At 51.6% G+C, this 17827-nt stretch overlaps 1 long non-coding RNA gene across 1 annotated transcript; it reads right to left on the minus strand.

Annotated features, from left to right (window-relative positions):
• Positions 1 to 812: 812 nt before the first annotated feature.
• On the minus strand, positions 813 to 4712 carry LOC132646513 (uncharacterized). Its single transcript, XR_009584812.1, has 3 exons — positions 4593 to 4712; positions 2224 to 2957; positions 813 to 1566 (listed from the first exon to the last, which is right to left on the minus strand). It is a non-coding gene; the product is annotated as an uncharacterized LOC132646513 (long non-coding RNA).
• Positions 4713 to 17827: the final 13115 nt, after the last annotated feature.

Below are 17827 nucleotides of genomic sequence, written 5' to 3' on the forward strand. Positions count from 1 at the left end.
GTACACGCTTCCAAACTGTGAAAGCAACTGTGACAGTCCTACCCAGCCGTGCTGCTTAGGAGCCACGTGGCACGGTAACCTGAGGGCGCAGCAGCGGCACGCACACTTGGTGCTCTCCAGCTCTCTAGCCACACTTGAGACATGCTCAATAAGAGGAAAAACTAGAAAAGCCAGCCAACTACCCAGGGCGGTGGAGTCGTGGATCTTGGAAGAGAACCTACAACCACTGTTCATCTTTAACTACATCCTAAACACTTGTCCTTAGACCCCAGGTGAGGGTGGTCCTCGCCCTTCATCAAGGAAGCTTCTCCTTGTAAGAAATTGAGCTCATTGCAGAAAACCACAACCAATCAAAACGCAGAGTTGCCGAGCCCAGGCCCAACGGATATATCTACAGAACTGTTCCTGCTCATGAGGCTCAGAGGTCCCTGTGGAAGAGGGGGTAGAAAGCGTATAAGAGCCAGAGACTTGGCAATTTGCTTCGAGATTTGTCACCTAGGAATCTCAGAGGCTACACCCGTAAGGTCTCACCAACGTGCCTGCCCAGATGTGAGCTGAGCAAGGTCAACACGAGACAGGATGAAGCAGACAGGATGAAGGCCTCAGCCCTCACAAAGAACTGCAGGTAACCAAGGAACGCTGAGAGTGGGAGAGACAGTCTTTCCCAGGGAAGGGCACACTGACCGGTTATTAACACCAAACGACCAGCCCTACAAACACCCATCCAAGTAGCACTGAGCAGAATAAGCTGGTTACATTTCTGTCTTTAGGGATATATAGGTATATACATATGTGCATCTAACAACTAATGAGAAAGAGTGTTGAGAGTTCGAAAGACAGCAGGAGGGGTACACGGAGGGCTTGGAAGAAGGAAAGTGAAGGGAGAAATGACATATTTATATCATAATCTCAAAATAAAAGATGATAATGTAATTGATAACTAATAAACAAAGGGCTTCCATCAGTTCACTTAATCTCTGAGGGAAAAGGTGAATTAAGAGGGCATCCTTATATCAGTGTGTGCAGGTCGGGTTCAAGTATGGTAGAGAAAACCAGTGACAGAGCTGCTGGGCCTCCTGAAGTGACCTTCTCAGACTGCTGTGGACAGCTGCCGGCCCACTCAGCTCCTGTGTCTCCTTTCTTCTTTGCCTTCGACAGCAGCTGGTCCACTCAGCTCCTGTCTCTCCTCTCTTCTTTGTCAGCAGAATTCCCTTTCCATTGATCCAACCCTTCCTCTCAAGGCTTAGAAAGAATGATCATACCCCACAGGTGTCAACCAAATCAGTTGTGACATTTCCAGCCACACTGACAGACGCTGGCTTAGGAAAGAGCACGTCACTCAGGTCTGACCAGTGATGCGAGGGTCGGTGAGGGCTCTTGGAAAGAAACCCAGGATGAGGTGGCCTTCTCTGATGACAGTCTCCATGAGGTCCTTCAAACACCCTGGTCATTTTACCATCCTCAGTACAGGAGGAGGACAAATTGCGAGTGCTGGTGCCTTAGGGAGGTGGCTTTCAATCTGTGGGTCGCAACCCCTTTGGGAGTCAAACTTTCCACAGGGGTCACCTAAGACCAAAGAAAACACCAATTTACAGTTCATAACAGCAGCAAAATTAGAGTTATGAGGCAGCAACAAAACGATTTCGTGGCTGGGTCACCACAGCGTGCAGAGCTGTGTTAAAGGGCAGCGTTAGCGAGGTTGAGGAGCACTGGCTTAGGGCATCCGGGTCAGCCTGAGCTACCTAGTGAGACTGCATCATATCCTTCGCCCCTGGCTCTGCCAAAAGGGTGGTGGAGGGATGGCTGCTCTTCCAGAGGACCCAGGTTCAATTCCCAGTGCCCACATAGCAGCTCACAATTGTCTGTAACTCAGTTCTAGGCATAAGTACAGACAAAACACATAAAATAAATTAAATAATAAAAAGATACAAATAAATAAATACACATTCAGAGTGAGTACAGTGGTTTGAACGAGAATGGCCCCTATAGGCTCATATGCTTGAACGCTTGGTCCCAGTTAATGAAACTGTTCGGGAAGGACTGGAGGTAAGGCCTTGGTGGAGGAGATGCCACTGGGAATCGGCTTTGAGGTTTCAAAACCCTGTGACAGACCCACTCTCCCCCCCACACCCCACCTGCAGCTTTTAGGAATGAGATGTGAGTTTTCAGCTTCTGCCCCAGCCCAGGCCTTCCTGCCTGCTGCCAACTCCTTCTATCAATTACCTTGTCATAGGGTTTTACCCAGCTCGAAAAGAGTGGCTAGAACTTGAGGCTTGTAAATAGAGTAGGGAAGTCGCAGAGGCAGAAAGGCGTTCACAGAAAACTGACGGCTGCTTAGAAAGAAAGACGGATCCTTTAGGGGAACAAACACCTCTGTGTGCTTCTGTTTACCTCACAGCTCTAGGCGGCCTATTTTGTTGGTCAGCTCTGCACAGTGGAGAACAGTAGAGGATTACAGGACACACGCCATGCTGAATCAGGGCACATTCGAGGAGGCTAGGGCAGAGGGTGAGCCTTTAAAGATGAGAAAGGAGTCCAAGCAAGCTATTCTGAAGTAGCCAGAACTGGATGGCTCCTTTAGAGACAGCTGCAGTCAGGCAAATGTCCCCTCTCTAGGCAAGCCGCCCAGACAGAACTGCCCGGCTGCATTCCCGAGGAATCCATCATAGGCGCCCATGCCCTCTTCCATGGCCTCCAGGCTCCATTTTGTTGGTGATTGATGCTAGCAGTTCTCTTTAGATACTGATAACTTTCATGACCCCTTCAGGGAAGGGATTTGCCATAGGTTGGAGTCTCCCTTTCAGGAGGACGTGCCTTGAGGAGGAATTGTAGGAGCTGCCTTTCCACGTCTCCCGGCTCTCAGAAAAATAAAGAAGACCCAGAAAGGTTTGTACCTGTTGAACCCTGTGTTTCTTCAGCATAGGCAATCTGTTGATTCTGGGATTCCATGTGGCCTCCTATGACATAAGAACCAAAGCACACACATGAGAGTCAACAGAACAAGAAACAGAGGCACCGGATCACAGGCGCTTCAGGGAGCAGAATATGACATGAACATCCAGGTCCCAGCAGCAGAGAAAAGTGAAGAAAGCGAGAGCGCTGAACTTGTATTTCTTAAAAATCACCTATTTGTTGTATAAATAACACAATGACAGATGAACTTAGAGCCAGCCTTGGCTATGTGACACACCAACAGACCAGAAAACAAGCCACCATTTCACCACAGGGTGAACCGTGGAAACAATCCTAGTCTGTATATATGCTGATGACCTGGCCCAGTGGACACTGAGGGCCCCTCTCCCGGCCCTAGAAAACCAGTTTTTTATCTGTTTAGGTATTTCTGACAAGTAGAGGCCTTTATTTCACATTCCGTAGAAACCCTGCCTGGGAAGCCTTCCTCCCCCATCTGGGGGCAGGAGCCTCGCTGAGCAGGGACTCTGAAAGCCTAGCTGAGAAGCACTGTGAAAGTGTTTGCTGCTGCTGCGGTTTTGACTCAGGGCCTTGGAGCCGGGGACTGGGCCCAGCTAGACAAGTGCCAGCAAACATGAGGGCCAGAGCTTGACCCCTAGAGCCCTGTGCCCATGTAGCCACGTGGCTTATAATCCTAACACTGGGGGCAGAGGCAGAAGAGCACGGCCAGTCTAGATAAGCTGCTGAACCCCATGTCCCGATAGGAGACCCTCAAATGTGGACGGTTCTGAAGGGACACTGGAGGTTGACTTCTGGCCTCCATGAATGTGCATTCCTATGTGAGCACCACACACACAAGCCTGATGTATCTGGTGATTTATTTACTATTAATATATCTTTTAGTAACGCTGCTGTTAATCCTAAACAGCTGTCTAACCAAATCACCACACAGAGACTATGATTTATTTAGTTAACCTAGAACACAATGCTGGGCAATAGTTACTCCATCCTAAACCTCCAAGCCCTCATAGTTTCCTAACATTTAGAATTTCCACATTACACTTGCTTTTAGTGATACATTAGGTCCAGTCTATCTCTCTATGTTGTTTCAAGATCTCTCTCTTGCCTCTCCTCTCTTAGCTCTCTCCTGTCCTTCTCCCTCCTCTGCCTCCCACCTTTCTGTCCTCTGGCTCCTCCCTCTCTTCCTGCTTCCTTCCCCTTGCTCAACATTGTGGCTGGTTGCTTTATTTTGGCATGTTTACACAAAGTCGAGACAGGTGATACTTAGAATAAGTATCACAATGTAATGTCGGGATTGAAACCAGAGAGTGGGGGAGAGGAGAGGCATTTGAATGAACAAGGGTAACATGTATACATTTCAAAAGAACATTATACCTACACAAACCACACATGCACACACACTACACATACCACACACACACATACCACACATGCACACACAGCTAGTGAGCCAGGTCTGTGATCCCAGAGGCTCAGGAGTGAAGACACCAGGATCAGAGGTTCAGGTCCAGCCTGGGCAATTTAGTATGACCCTGTCTCCAAATATAAAGTAAAAAAAAAAGGAGCCAAAGGTATAAATCAGCGACAGCAGGAAAAAAGGAGGAGGACAGGGAGGAGGGAGGAGGATGGGGAGGAGGGACGAGGGAGAATCTAGTAATGACCTTCTCCACAGCCCGCACAGCTGGTCCTCGCTGATCTGCCTCCCAGGGCCAGGCCCGCACCACCGCTGTCAAGGGCTCCCTGGAGCCTTGTGTTCATGAAGGGGTGCTCCATTTGACTCTGTTTATGGACCGTAAGACATGAGACCTAAGGAACCCTCACCCCAAAGCCTAAAGAAAGCTGTCATAAACTCCCCGGCAATAATGGAGGGGCAGGCTCAGACTCAGCATGCAAGCGCCAGCGACAGTCCCCCTGGAGACCTGTGTGGTCCCACAGCCTGTCTTTCCCACCGTCCTTTGGCCTCTGAGTATTTTTAGCACCATTCAGATGAGCACTTAATATTCTGGAACACCAGTGCCGTGGAGCGGGGACAGTCGGGCTTGTCTGTGACCCTCCCCTCTTGGAAAAGTGAGTCTGCTCTCCCAGAAGGGGCTTCCCACTCAGGGCACAGTCTGGACACTCTTCACAAGCCTCCCCCCTGCCTCTGGGCTGCGGTTCCAGCGAGGACGGTGGCTCGTCTGCCGGATGCTCCAGCACCAATTCTCCACCCACCATGAGGCTTCAGCTCACCTCCAGAAAACTCTATCTGGTAAAAGCATCTTTCTGTTCAGCGTTAAAATTAGGAGCGTGAGGCAGAGGGGCCAAAGAGACGACTCTTGAGGAAGGCCGGGGTTCGGTTCCCAGCCTGGGTGGCGGCTCCCAGCGATCTGTAACTCCAGTTCCCGCGGACCTGATGCCCTCTTCCGGCCTCCTCAGCCACTACACAGAGCATACACACATGCGCGAACAAGGCACATACACCAAACAAAAACAAGCCAGCCTTTTTAAACAGTCTGACGGAGAGACGCTCCGCAAGGTCAGCTGTGGGAAGCGGGAGAGCTGGAGGGCGGCCAGCCCGGCGTCCGCGCAGCATGGCAGGCTAGCTGCCCGCCGCCTCCAGGCCAGCCCTGCTTTCCCCTACCGGGGTCTGCGGGAGAAAATGCCTTCCCTCTGGGTTACCCAGCGTAGCCAGGCAATCATGCACCGCACGAGGGCTGAGGTCAAGGGCATTCTCAAACTCCTGGCAAACAGTCCTCTCCCGCCCCAGGTCAGCCGCCACGGGGCAGCCCTGCTGATTCTGAGCCCCCATCTCCACCTCAGCCTCCTGCTGCCTCCCAGCCACATACTGCTTTTCTCAAAGGAGTCTTCCACGAGGAGGGGGCGGATGAAAAGGAGGAGCAGGGGAGCGGGAAGAAACAGCTCCTTCCCTGGGAAGCGTGGGGCCCGCCATCCGCCTGCCAGCAGACCGTGCGGCACGCAGACAAGGCAGTCTGTCCACACGGCTCGCGTGGACACGCCGTGTCCTGCAGTCTGCGTACGCTGTGGGCAGGCGCCACTGGCGCTCAGGGCCGTGAATTAGCGAGCCATCCACCAGACTTGAGCGAGGACATCTTGGATTCTGCCTCTAAGTGCCTGTCCCAGGGAGGGGCAGGGGCATGACTCAGCGGGGGACCCTTGCTGTCCTCGGCTCCCCTCTGGCCCTTAGTGACGCTCACCTCTTCCCTCCCACACAGCAGCACCTGATTCCCACACTCTTCATCCCCAAGGCCTCTCGTCAGGAGGACTCGCCCTTTTCCCTCCTTGTACGTGGGGAGCTGTGTTCTTGGCTCCGAGACAGATTTCTTAAATTGTTTTCCACAGTTGAGAGTGACTCAGCCGTTGCTTAGGGATTTAATTAGCAATGGGCGGCTTGAAAGAGAGAGGCGCCTTTGGGGCCTCTCTTCCTTCCCGGTTGGGTGAGAATGAAGTAACAAGAAACCTAGAACTATCCTGTTCCCCCGTGAAAGCCGGGTGTGTGGCAGCTTTGAGCATTTAAAATGGAGCTGCTCAAGTTAAGATGGACAGAAAGTATAAAAGATGTACCGGACCCCAAAGGTTTACGTGAAAATTAAATATCTCATTAAGTTAATATTTATTACAAATTTAAAGGACAATGTGATTGTTTTATTGGTTTCAACCACCTTTTGAAATGGGGTTGCTGGACCATTTAAAATTACCCACATGCCTCTTGGGTGTTGCTGCTCTAGAGTGTCCTCAATTTAGTAATGACTTAACATATCAACACTCTTGATTTTTTTAGGTTTTTTTTTTTTTTCATTTATTCTCTTTGGGGGTGCTGCATGTGGAGGTGACAGAGCAGCTTTGCTCTTTCCTTCCTCATGGGTCTTGAGGCTCAAACTCAGGCCCTCAGCCTTGACAGCAAGCTCCCTTACCTGCGGAGCCACCTTACTGTCCCAATATGCAATTATTCTTTATTTGTATCTAATATTTGCTTGCAATTCCTTTACATGACTTTTTTTTCCTTTTGAAAAGTTTTTAAGGTAAAACCTCAATAAGTGGGGTGTGGTGGTGCACACCTGTACTTCTAGCAATGGGGAGGTGGAGGCAGGAGAATTTAGAAACTTAGGATCACCCTTGGCTGCGTGGTGAGCCTGAAGCCGGTCTCACGCAGAACAGAACAAAATCCAATGAGATGATGTGTCAGGAAAAGACAGCAGTAGGTGCAATATCTTTGCTTTCCTTGTGATTATATACAAATTTCCTTCTGTGTTACTCTGGAAGACAACAAAAATGAGGTGAGTACAACCGCTCAGTGAAGGCCACAGCCCGGGGCTTTGGCGCTGATGTGGGCCTGTCTGTGGGGTAACAGGGATCCGGATGTGAGTGACTGCTTTTGCATATTAAGCACCGGCTTTGTCCCTTCTTCCTCAGTGGAGAAAGTGAGATCTGACTTGATGGGGGAAAAGGAAAGACCATAAATAAAGACACTGTGTTTCCTGGGGGACAGTCTGCCCAGGGCGCGCTGCCCAGATGCCCTCTCTTCCAAGCTAAACTGCAGGAACCAGACGGGTAAGGAGAGGAAAGATAGGAGAGGCCGAGACAGACCCCGACAGTCTGACCCTGATGCTGGGCTGCTCGCTGTTGCATAAGCCAATCACAGCAACTTCAACTAACCTTTAAAAAACTCTTTGAAGACAGGAGCTCTCTATGTGGCCCCAGCTGTCCTGGAACTCACTATGTAGACCAGGCTGGCTTTGAACTTGCAGGGAGTAAGGCATGCACCGCTACATTTGGCCTTAAAAAGTCATTTTGACCTGCGTGTGCATGTGCAATGTATGCCCGTGAGTGTCTCTCTCCATTTGGCATGGGCCTGGATTTCAGCAGCGGCCTGAAATGGCTTCTGGGTGGAGAACAGGGGTTCCACTTCTCTCAGGAGCAGCTAGAGCACTTTAGGGCGAGGCCATGTGCTAAGCCGGGGTGTGGAAAGGTTTTCCACAGTGTTACAGTTTCGTTCTTTTACAATGAGATCGCCAGTGGCAGCGGAAGCTAGGGCGTTCCAAAGCCTATGGCGATACCAAAGTGTTACGGCTCTTGGTTAAGCTGCTGTGCTAAGCTTGCAGCCGAGAACCAGACCCAGTGAGTCCCAGGCCCAGCAGTCCAGAAAGCAGGCCGAGAGATATGGCCCAATGACAAATGGGCCAATGTAAGTGTGACAAATGGGGGACCAATGACAAATCTCAGCCGGCCTGGTGGAAGGCTGCAGGTATCACACAGCGTGCAACTCCAGCAGCACATTTAGCTGAAGTCAGGGGTTTATAAACCTTGGCAGCGGGAGGGATTGCAGCGTGTTTGATTCGGCAGGTCAGGGGTCAGGGATGCTTCCTTTGCATGTAGTGGTGCGGTGCCTGTGCAGTAGCCTGGTCTTGTCAGGAAAAGGAAAAGGCAGTTCTTAATAATCCCGTAGGTGGGAGGGACTCTCCAAGTCAAAGGTCATTTGGAAGGTCAAGGCCTAAGGCATATTAGCACAGGGAATAACCTGCTAAGTGCACCAGCTTCCTCATCAGGAAAGGGCCTGGTCTGCACCCTCCCCCAGGCCTGTGTGACGCCGGAGACTTAGGGCCCTGCTGAGGAAAGGGTCCACCATCACAAGCGCAAGTAAATGGCTCTCTGGAGTTGGCAGACTTAACCTCATCCAGCAAAGCCCACTCCCAGGGTGAGAAGAGCTAGAGTTATAGGCAGCTGTGAGCTGCCCATTGCCGTGCTGAAAACAGAGTTCTCTTCTGAGAGAGCAGCTCGCTCTGTGCCTCTCTCTTCCCCTTCCCAGAATGCTCCAGGACTCTGGACTCATCCCTGCTCACCCAGCTCCCTCCTTAGCCAGACAGCAGCCTATGGTTTTCCTTTCCTCCCCAGAAGGCTGAGGAAAGCCGAGGACTCTCTGTCTTTTATACAAAGGAGAAGGTAGGGCGTGCTGCGAGTCACCCACTAAGGCTTCCCCAGCACCGCCACATTACTGGAGTTTCTTCCAAAAAGAAATGTTTGGCCATTAAACACAGCTAAACAGTTTTAAAAAAAAAATAAATAAATAAATAAACAACTTCGCTCAGCCTCTCTCTGGGAGTGGTGTTCAGGCATCCGAGGGACTTCGTGGTTTCGTAAAATAGGTATTGTATACCACGCTTATAGTGTCTACCAGTTAGATTCAGGTCAGTCTACAAAACAAGCATCAAAAATAACAGTCTGGGTTGAACTGCACACTTACAAATGGTTAGAAAGTTTTATAATTTTCACTTTGCCACAACTAATTTTTTTTTTTAATAGAATATAGTCTGTGTTTGAAGTCAAGCATAGGGACAACAAGGCACACACACTCAGGTGGAAAATGGGCTAAGCTGTCCTGGCCTCACTGACGGGTAAGTGTGGACAACAGCGAGGCTGCATACCTGCTGCCTGCCAGCCCAGCCCTGCACAGCCATGATTCCCACCAGGATGATGGTGGACTAAACCTCTTAAACTGTGAGCCAAACTGTGAGCCAGCCCCAGTCAAATGTTTTCCTTTGTTGCTGTGGTCATGGCGTCTCTTCACAGCAATAAAACCCTGACTAAGACAAGGTCCTTCCTAGTGAGAGACCCTGTTTCAAAAAACAAGCAAAGCCAAGGTGGTTAGGTAGCTCTGAGGTTGACCTTTGACCTTCACAGGCTCACACTCATATCACCCTGGCCTGTTACTCTTCCCTACGTAGTCCAGGTTGGCTTCAAACTCACAAAGATTCCCCTGCCTCCTGAGTGTCGGGGTCCAGCACACCTCACCTTTTTTTTTTTTTAAGTACAGGATCTCTCTCTGTGTAGACTAGGCTAGCTTCAAACTCCTTACTATCTCCTGCTTCAGCCCCAGGAGTGTTGAGATCACAAGCATGTAACTGCAGGCCCAGACAGCAGCTTCGACTACTAGCTTCTCTAGGCCTCGCCTGCTTCTCACAGTCGCCCACCTGGCAGTTTTAAGTTCGGACCAGGTATGTTTTAGACTATGGCCCTGGTGAGAAGGTTCTGGTGTGGGAGTGCGCTCTGAGAGCGGTGAGGTCCCGTTGTCACACACCCCGCCAGGGTTGGCAGCGTTGGGCGCTCTGTCTCGCTCACGCTGCCCTTGATCTCGTCCTGAGGGGTGTCTGCAGCGCTGATACTGCAGAGGCTCTCCTTGGCCCTTTTATTTTATGAATGGGGAGCCTTTGCATGGGTGTGTGCCTGGGTCCCGTGTGTGTGCCTGGGTCCACAGAGTCCACAGAAGACATGGCTTCCCCGAGAACTGGAGCTACAGACAGTCACAGACCTGGGTCCTGGGACTCAGACCTCAGTCCTTCAGGAGCAGCCAGCACTTTCTAACCTCTTAACTGTTTCTCCAGCCCATTGTGCGCTGGAGCGGGGTTTATAGCCAAGAGCTCGGCGCCTGTACAGGGTCCTTGCAGTTGCTCTGCGTGGGGCATCGCCTCACTGCCTTCATTTACGTAGTCACACCTTTGGGGACTGGGGGTCTTCTGTCTTTTTTTTTTTTTTTAGAACACTACAGATTCACAGCAAAACTGAATGACTATAAGCGGAGTCACTATAAGCAAGACAACAGATAAACACACTCAAAAGCCTAAACAGATATTTTCAGAACCAAGGAAAGGAAACCAGGAGCAGGAAATGATCTGATCATCATCGAGCCTCAGCCCCAGTGAGCGTCACCAAAACCCCGAGGGAGCAAATGCTGTTGAGAGCATGGGGGGCAGAGTCCTCGCACACGGCAAAGCATCCATTATACAGGCCACAGGGCCAGCTGGGGTCTCCCAGAAGACCAACGACAGGGCAAGGAGCCACTGTCCCATTCACAGCATATCATATGCGCAGGCAGTGGACTGTGTGTGCCAGAGGCCTCTGCACGCCCATGGTCACTGCAAATAATTCACAGTAGCCAGGACTGCGGAGCAACGTAAGTGTCCACCAGTTTGGATTCCTCATCATCTGCCAGGAAGTGACCTGCTTCCTGGCAAAGAAACTCCCACGAGCAGCTCCGGGCAGGGAAAGAGACACCCGTGGGCAGCTGATGGTTTCCTTTTAACAGCCAGACCCGCTGGGCTTTTGCTAGGTCCAGGCCCGTTCAGGGTCTGGACAGCAGCAGAGCCGGAATTCAGTCAACTTCAACTTTAGTGATATTTCCTGGAGCTGGAACCCCATTTCCTATTTACTCTCTGGCCCTGGGAAACCTTCCACAGGGCACGGGCAAAGCTGGGTTAATGAACGGCGTTTTTCTGTTTTTCTTTGTTCCGCTGAGGATTCGGGCAGGACGCTGTATCAAGCCCATCGTACTATGGGGACAGAGAGGGAGTCAAACTTTTTTCTTCTAAGAAGAAAGAACCATGTAACACAGAGCCAGCATGTCCCACCGCAACAGACAAAAACTTCAGTTCTGACTGGAACTCCCAAAACCTGTGTCTCAGGAACATGGAGGAGACGGTGCGTGCAGGGGCTTATGCGGCTCTTTACAGGCCCTGGTGTAAGAGGGCGCAGTCAGCGCTCCTTCCGTGGGGTGGTCAGAGTATTCCACAGAAGCAGCAGACAATACTGCTGATTTTGTGTCGTTTTAGCATTGTAGCTTTTCTAATATGCCAAATTCTATCAGCCAGTCAAAATTTGAGACCTTGCAATTGAAAAAGATGGAGCCCCGGGTGCCCAGGTGACTCCTCAGGACCCGTTCCACTGTGAGCTCTTCACTGGCAGTGCAGCAGTCCTGCTGTTAACCCCTCCTTCCTCCCACACTCACTGTGTCCCCGGCTAATGGATCCAGCCCATCTGTGTGTCAGTGAGCGCTGCCCGAGGCACGAGGTAGGCTTCCTGACTTGAGCAGAAACACCTGGACGGCAGAAGAGGGCACCGGATCTCGCTATCGATGGTTGTGAGCTGCCATGTGGGTGCTGGGAACTGAACTCAGGACCTTTGGAAGAACAGCCAGTGCTCTTAACCTCTAAGCCATCTCTCCAGCCCCTCCAACAGAACATAGGCCTCTGAGATGTTTGTTTTGTTTTATTTTTCTTTCCCTCTGTTTCAAGCAACTGTCTTTGAGTAACTCCCAGCAGCAAATCCTCTCAGCTTGTGTTTGTTTGTTTGTTTGTCACAGGATGTGGCTTTTTGTCTTGGTCTCCCCAAGTGATGAAGCTACAGGCATGAGTCACCCCAGCCAGCCTGAAATCGCCTTTCACTTTGCTATTCTTTCCAAAAGACATTTTCGTAGAGTCCAGAATCCTAAATGGACATTTTTTATTCTTGATAGAGTCGAATGTCGCCCTTCTTGACCTGCTGCCTCTGGTGAGAAGCTGTTCTTTTCCAGGAGCCAGCTCCCTGGGTTTCTGTTTGTGGGTGGGCAGGGGGTTTCTCTTTGGGGCCTGGGGCTGAAGCAAGGCTGGCCATCAGCAAGCCCCAGGAACTCTGCTGTCTGCCCTCCCAGAGCTGGAATTACAACCCTGTACCACTGAGGCTTTAAAAACAAACACGAACAAGCAATCAAAAACCCGAGGGTTCTACACCAAACTGAAGTCCTCAGGCTGCATGCTTCTGAGTCCGCAGTGCGAGGTATTCTGTCGCGGCTGCTCGGGAGGACTGCTGGCTGTGTGGGGTGGACCGCATTTCAGTGAACGCTCAAGAGCACATGCTGTGGTGACACAGCAAGTGTGAGGCCAGTGTTAGGCCTGTTTGAGATCACCCAGAAGGGCGTGTTCTCTTTCCTCAGCAGCAAGGAGAACTCTGGCTAGCCCATGGCCCCCCAGAAGAACTGACCATTGATCCCAGAGGCCCAGTAGTTTAAGATTTAAATTAAATATCAGAAACACCAAAGCCAAAGCCAGGAGCAATGACTGAAAGAAGCAGAGAAGAAGCAGAGAGAAGAAAGCACAGGCACAAAATAAGGAAATCTAGGGTAGCTCACAATTTGATCAGGACCCACCCCATCTTCTCTGGAAAAAGACAGCCAAATGGGAAAGCTGAAGCTTAGCAGTGGCCACAGATACACACACACATACACATAAGCACACACACACATGCACACACATATACATACACACAGAGGCATGTGCCCACGTGCACACAGACACACACATGCTCACATGTGCACACACACACACACACACACACACTCACAGGCTAACTTCACCCCCCACTCCGCCTCTTCTGAGCCCCTGTCAAGAAGATTCTTGTACAAACTGCTTGGACAAGCTCACTCTGAGTCAATCAATCAACAGTCCGAGCAGATTCCTTGTCACTCCTCAATGAGAGGCATTTCTGAAGAACCCAGTCACCGAAAAGGTTGACTCCAGAGTGGCTAACACACCCCACCAGATGCTGGGGACCCAGAAGGATGGTTTGCAAGAAGGCAGCCCGCCTCACCCTGCACGCTGTCCTTCATCTAAGCAGAACCAGGATGGTGGTGATTAGGCACATGCCTGAAGATGTGCGAGAACACAGTCCTCTGCGTCCTGGGGGGACTGGCCACATGGAGGCTGTCACACCGGGTTATCACGGGCGAAGTGACAGCTAAGGGTGCACAGGCTGCTGCAGATTTCAGAACACCTTGCCGCCACTTCTCATCTTCCACTGTCTCACTCTGTTCACAGGCTGAGTGGACCAGAAACCACAGGACTTGTACACGTCTGGAGAATTTAGATCAAGCCACGAAGCGGATTCCATGTATGGGGCACAGATGGTGCTGGGTTGCCACGTAAGAGAAGGAGCAAACGAGGTCCCTTCGGCCCTTTCCTAAACGTGCTCATACTGAGCGTAGAGGGCAACAGGACATGGCCCCCGGTGGGCTCCCCAGGCCCGTTCCTGCCTCAGGGGGCCCTTCCCCTGCTCGTGGGAAGACAAGGTAAAATCCCACCTTTAAACACTTTTAGGGCACAGCTTCCTGCTTCCTGGACACAGAGATACTTATCTCCCAGCCTTGCTCCTCTGATGGTCCCGGGGCAGCAGACCTCTGTACGGAACAGAAAGATGGCTGCTGTGTTCACCCACCCCTCTGCCCATGCTATCAGACGTGCGGGGCTGAGCAGGGGTGTGTGATCACCACAGGGACACTGCTCTGTAGCCTGCCTGCTGGCTCCCCTCCTCCTCTCCATGTCCTACACCGCCTGCCCAGCTCCTCCATCCTGACACAGCCTCTTCCTCTCCCCACCCCAGAGTAAGAAGAGTCGTTAGGAGGGTAAACGAGCTGCTTGACACAGAACATCTGACTCATTAATTCCTAATCTCTCCCTCTGGGTCGTCCATGCTCCCCCTGTGGCCCTTCACAGGAATAAATGAGACCTGACCCCGCACAGAGCCTCGCTAGAAGCTTACACCAACCAGCAAAGCAGCCAGCAAGCCCAGGCTGTAGGAGCCATCGTGGTGGCTGTCCTAGCCTCGGCAGTGGGAACGTCTATGCTCGCCAGCTCTGACTCATGACAAAGCATGCTGTGATTCGGAGCTAGACCAGCTCTGTCCTGGACGGATTCCCAAGGCTGAGCCACCCAACAGGCCCGGGAAGTTCCTTAATCCTCTTCAGGGAGTGGGACCGTCCCCAGCCCAGGCTCCGGGCAGCACACCTGCCCTCGGAGGCTCCCAGGCTGGGATGTGGTCGTGGCCATGCGCGGAGGTGAGAATGCGGAAGCATTCTGGGCTCCACCTGCTCCCAGCTTGGTCCAAGGAGGGAAGGACGCTGGGCTGCGGTGGTGGCAGAGGGCACAGGGACCAGAGTCGGATGGGCAGCTTGCCTGGGCCACAGTCACGCTTGGTCTCCCTTGGCTCTACAGACGCCGGGTAAAGCAGCGTGCCCACACACGCAGGCCTGGGGGCAACCACATCCCTTGGGGTGATGCGACTACAAGACTGTTTCTGGCCACTAGCAGAACACCTAAGCTCTGTCGTGGGCCTGTCTGTCCAAGGCGGGACTTGGTTTGCAGCCCACGCTGGCCTTGACCTTGACAGTTGCCCGCTTGCTCTTCCCTGGTCGCTGTGTAAGACCTGGGGTCTCACAGCTCAGGAGTTCAATCGCGCCCTTCCCAGAAACTCTCCCAGACCAACACTCGTTGCAAAAGCAAGAGGTTTATTAACCATTGTACAACGGGGTCACCCCTGCCAGTCAGCAAAGAGTGGCACCAGGAGACAAAGGCCTTTAGGTTTTTAAAAGAAAAATTGAGGGAAATTTGAAGTTGCAGTTTTGGCAATTTAGGATTGGATGAGGAAGCTATAAAGTAAGATAATTGGTTAGTCTTAGGTGCTCAAGCTTGGCCAGTCCTGTCAAGTGTGGATGCAGCTGCAATTGAAGGTGGGGGTGGTTAGCTCATCCTTGAAGATTAGGGGCTGCGGACTTTTGGCTGGAGGTCAAAAGCTACTCAGAAGAAGTCTAGGTTCGTTGCTAAGAAATGCTATCTCAAGGACAAGGGTCTGGTCCTTCTTTTGCTGAGTGAAGGTCATTGCTTGCTTGTCCTTTTTTTATATCTGTCCTCACAGATAGGGTCACATTCCTTCTCTCTCTGGAAAGGTACTAAGAGGCTTTAGCTTAACCTGGACCTAAAACTCAAAACTATAGGCCTTAGAAGACATATAGGTTACAAAGTTAGTCTAACCCTTTCAGCTGCAGTCTGAAGTCACCAAAGGCTGATATCCAGGCCAGTGGTAGAGTGATTGCCTAGCCAGCTCAGAGTCTAGATTTGGGGGCGGGGGGCTGTGTGCGTGTGTGTCTGTGTGTATATGTGTGTCTGTGTGTGAGTCTGTGTCCACAGATGCACACACATATAGACGGAGTGGAAGAGATGGGCGTGGGGGTGCAGGGAAACACGCAGAAATCCACCGCTGCCATCCACCTGGAGCCTGATGCTCGTGAACACCTCAGCCTGTGTGACCACTGAGAGCAAGGCTGAGGGCTGAGGAGAGTGAAGACAGCACCAGAGGCGGGCGGTGAGGAACAGCACAGTCCGCAGAAGCTGCCAGAGCTGCTTATGAAGGAGAGTCAAAGGACAGATCTCTCTGTCTGTCTCTGTCTCTCTGTCTCTGTGTCTCTGCTTATGTCTCTGTCTCTTTATCTGTGTGTGTGTCTCTGTCTCTCTCTCTGTCTCTCTCTGTTTCTGTCTCTCTGTGTATGTCTGTCTCTCTCTTTAGCTCTATGTGTGTCTCTGTCTCTCTGCCTATGTCTCTGTCTCTCTCTTTAGCTCTGTGTGTGTCTCTGCCTCTGTCTGTCTCTCTGTCTCTCCCTCTCAATGGGATCTTGGGGCTGGCGAGATGGCTCAGCACTTAGAGCTCTGGCTGCCCCTGCAGAGGACTGTGGTTGGACTCCCGATGCCTGCAGCATGGCTCATACCATCCATAACTGCTGTCTCAGACGATCTGATGCCTTCCGGCTTCCTCGGACTCCAGGCAAGAAAGTGGTGCAGACACACCTGCAGACAGCTACTTGGAAAGAAAGAGTCAGGGAAATCTAAAGTTCAAGGGCAGCCTGGGCTGAAGAGTGGGTTCGAGGCTAGCCCAGGTGAGCCCTGACGTTAGTGTGGGAAGGCCCGGACAGACGTCCTCCGCAGCAGAGTATTTCTCGCACAAGCTCCAGGCTGCAGGCTCAGTCTCGGCACTGAAAGGCCGCTTTTAAAACTGGGGGGTTACGTTTTCTTCTGGGGAAGTGAGCCCCGCTGTTGCTTCTATCCAGATGTGAGCTCCTGGACACTGAAAAGATGACTCTTGACTGGTGAGGGACATGCACAGGGTCCGGGGCTGTGCCCTCCGCAGATGTGGTAAATTGCATACCCTATGATGGCGCTGTGGGCCAAAGGCCCCTGAAAACACCAGACAGGGGCCATGTGGACGGTCGTGAACGTGCCTGTGACCACTCAGCAAGTGTCCGAAGGGAAGTCACTTGCAGGGAAAGCCTTAGAAAGAGGGAGAACGCTCTAAAAGTAGTCAAGGGTGGTGAGGCCACTCAGAAGCCACCAAGCCACCCTAGAACCCTCATAGTGGAAGGAGAGAACCACCTCCTGCAGGCTGGCCTGTGACTGCCACACACACGCCACAGCATGCCTGCATGCTCACACACAGGCACTCTACACACCAACCACAAAGAAGTGACATGAATTAAGCTAAGGGAAGTCAGGCAAGCGCAGGAAGGTTTGCTGGAACACCAAACCCACTGCGTCTGCTGGCTCAGAGGCCGGGGGCGAGGCTCTGCCAGCCTCTCCTATGCCCCACAGCACACAGGGCCCTTTACCAAGAGCCCACTGTGGCCTGGCCTGGGCCAGTTTGACCACGACTGCTGAGGCGAGCTGCTGGCTCCTCGGATCCCACTGTGTCTTTGATTCTACAGTGAGGAAACCCCTGGTTCCACGGGGTTGGGCTGAGAAGGCTACCTGCACTTCTGGATGGTGTTTTTGTTTTGTTTTGGTTTTTTTTTTTCCAGTGGTCCTGATATGGGATTATGTGTATAAAATAATCTCAGAGAAAGGACTGTTAGTTCAGGTCTCCTGACTAAAGTTTCTAGGACAAGACAGATTTTCATTTTTATTCTCACTTTTCAGGATTATTTGTGAATGTTCTTGCATGAGAAAATGTCTATGGAACGTAAATGTGCCCAACAAAAAATAAAACCCAGATGGGAAGATTCTGCTCCGGCTCTTCCTGAGGCCCTGGCAGAGCATTTGATCTTGGTGAGCCTGGGTGAGCTCATCTGTGCAATGAGGACACTGACACCCCTCTCAAAGCCTTGTGGTTAGGCTCAAACAGACTCACAAATGTAAAGGCCCGTGATGCACTGGTGTGTGTGTGTGTGTGTGTGTGTGTGTGTGTGTGTGTGTGTGGTCTACAAAGCTGTTTTTTACACATCAGCCTTTTACTGGTCTGTTTAAGCCAATGTCAGCTGGGCTGTCTTCCTTGG

This window comes from Meriones unguiculatus, chromosome 11, assembly GCF_030254825.1.
Source record: "Meriones unguiculatus strain TT.TT164.6M chromosome 11, Bangor_MerUng_6.1, whole genome shotgun sequence".
Lineage (NCBI taxonomy): Eukaryota > Metazoa > Chordata > Mammalia > Rodentia > Muridae > Meriones > Meriones unguiculatus.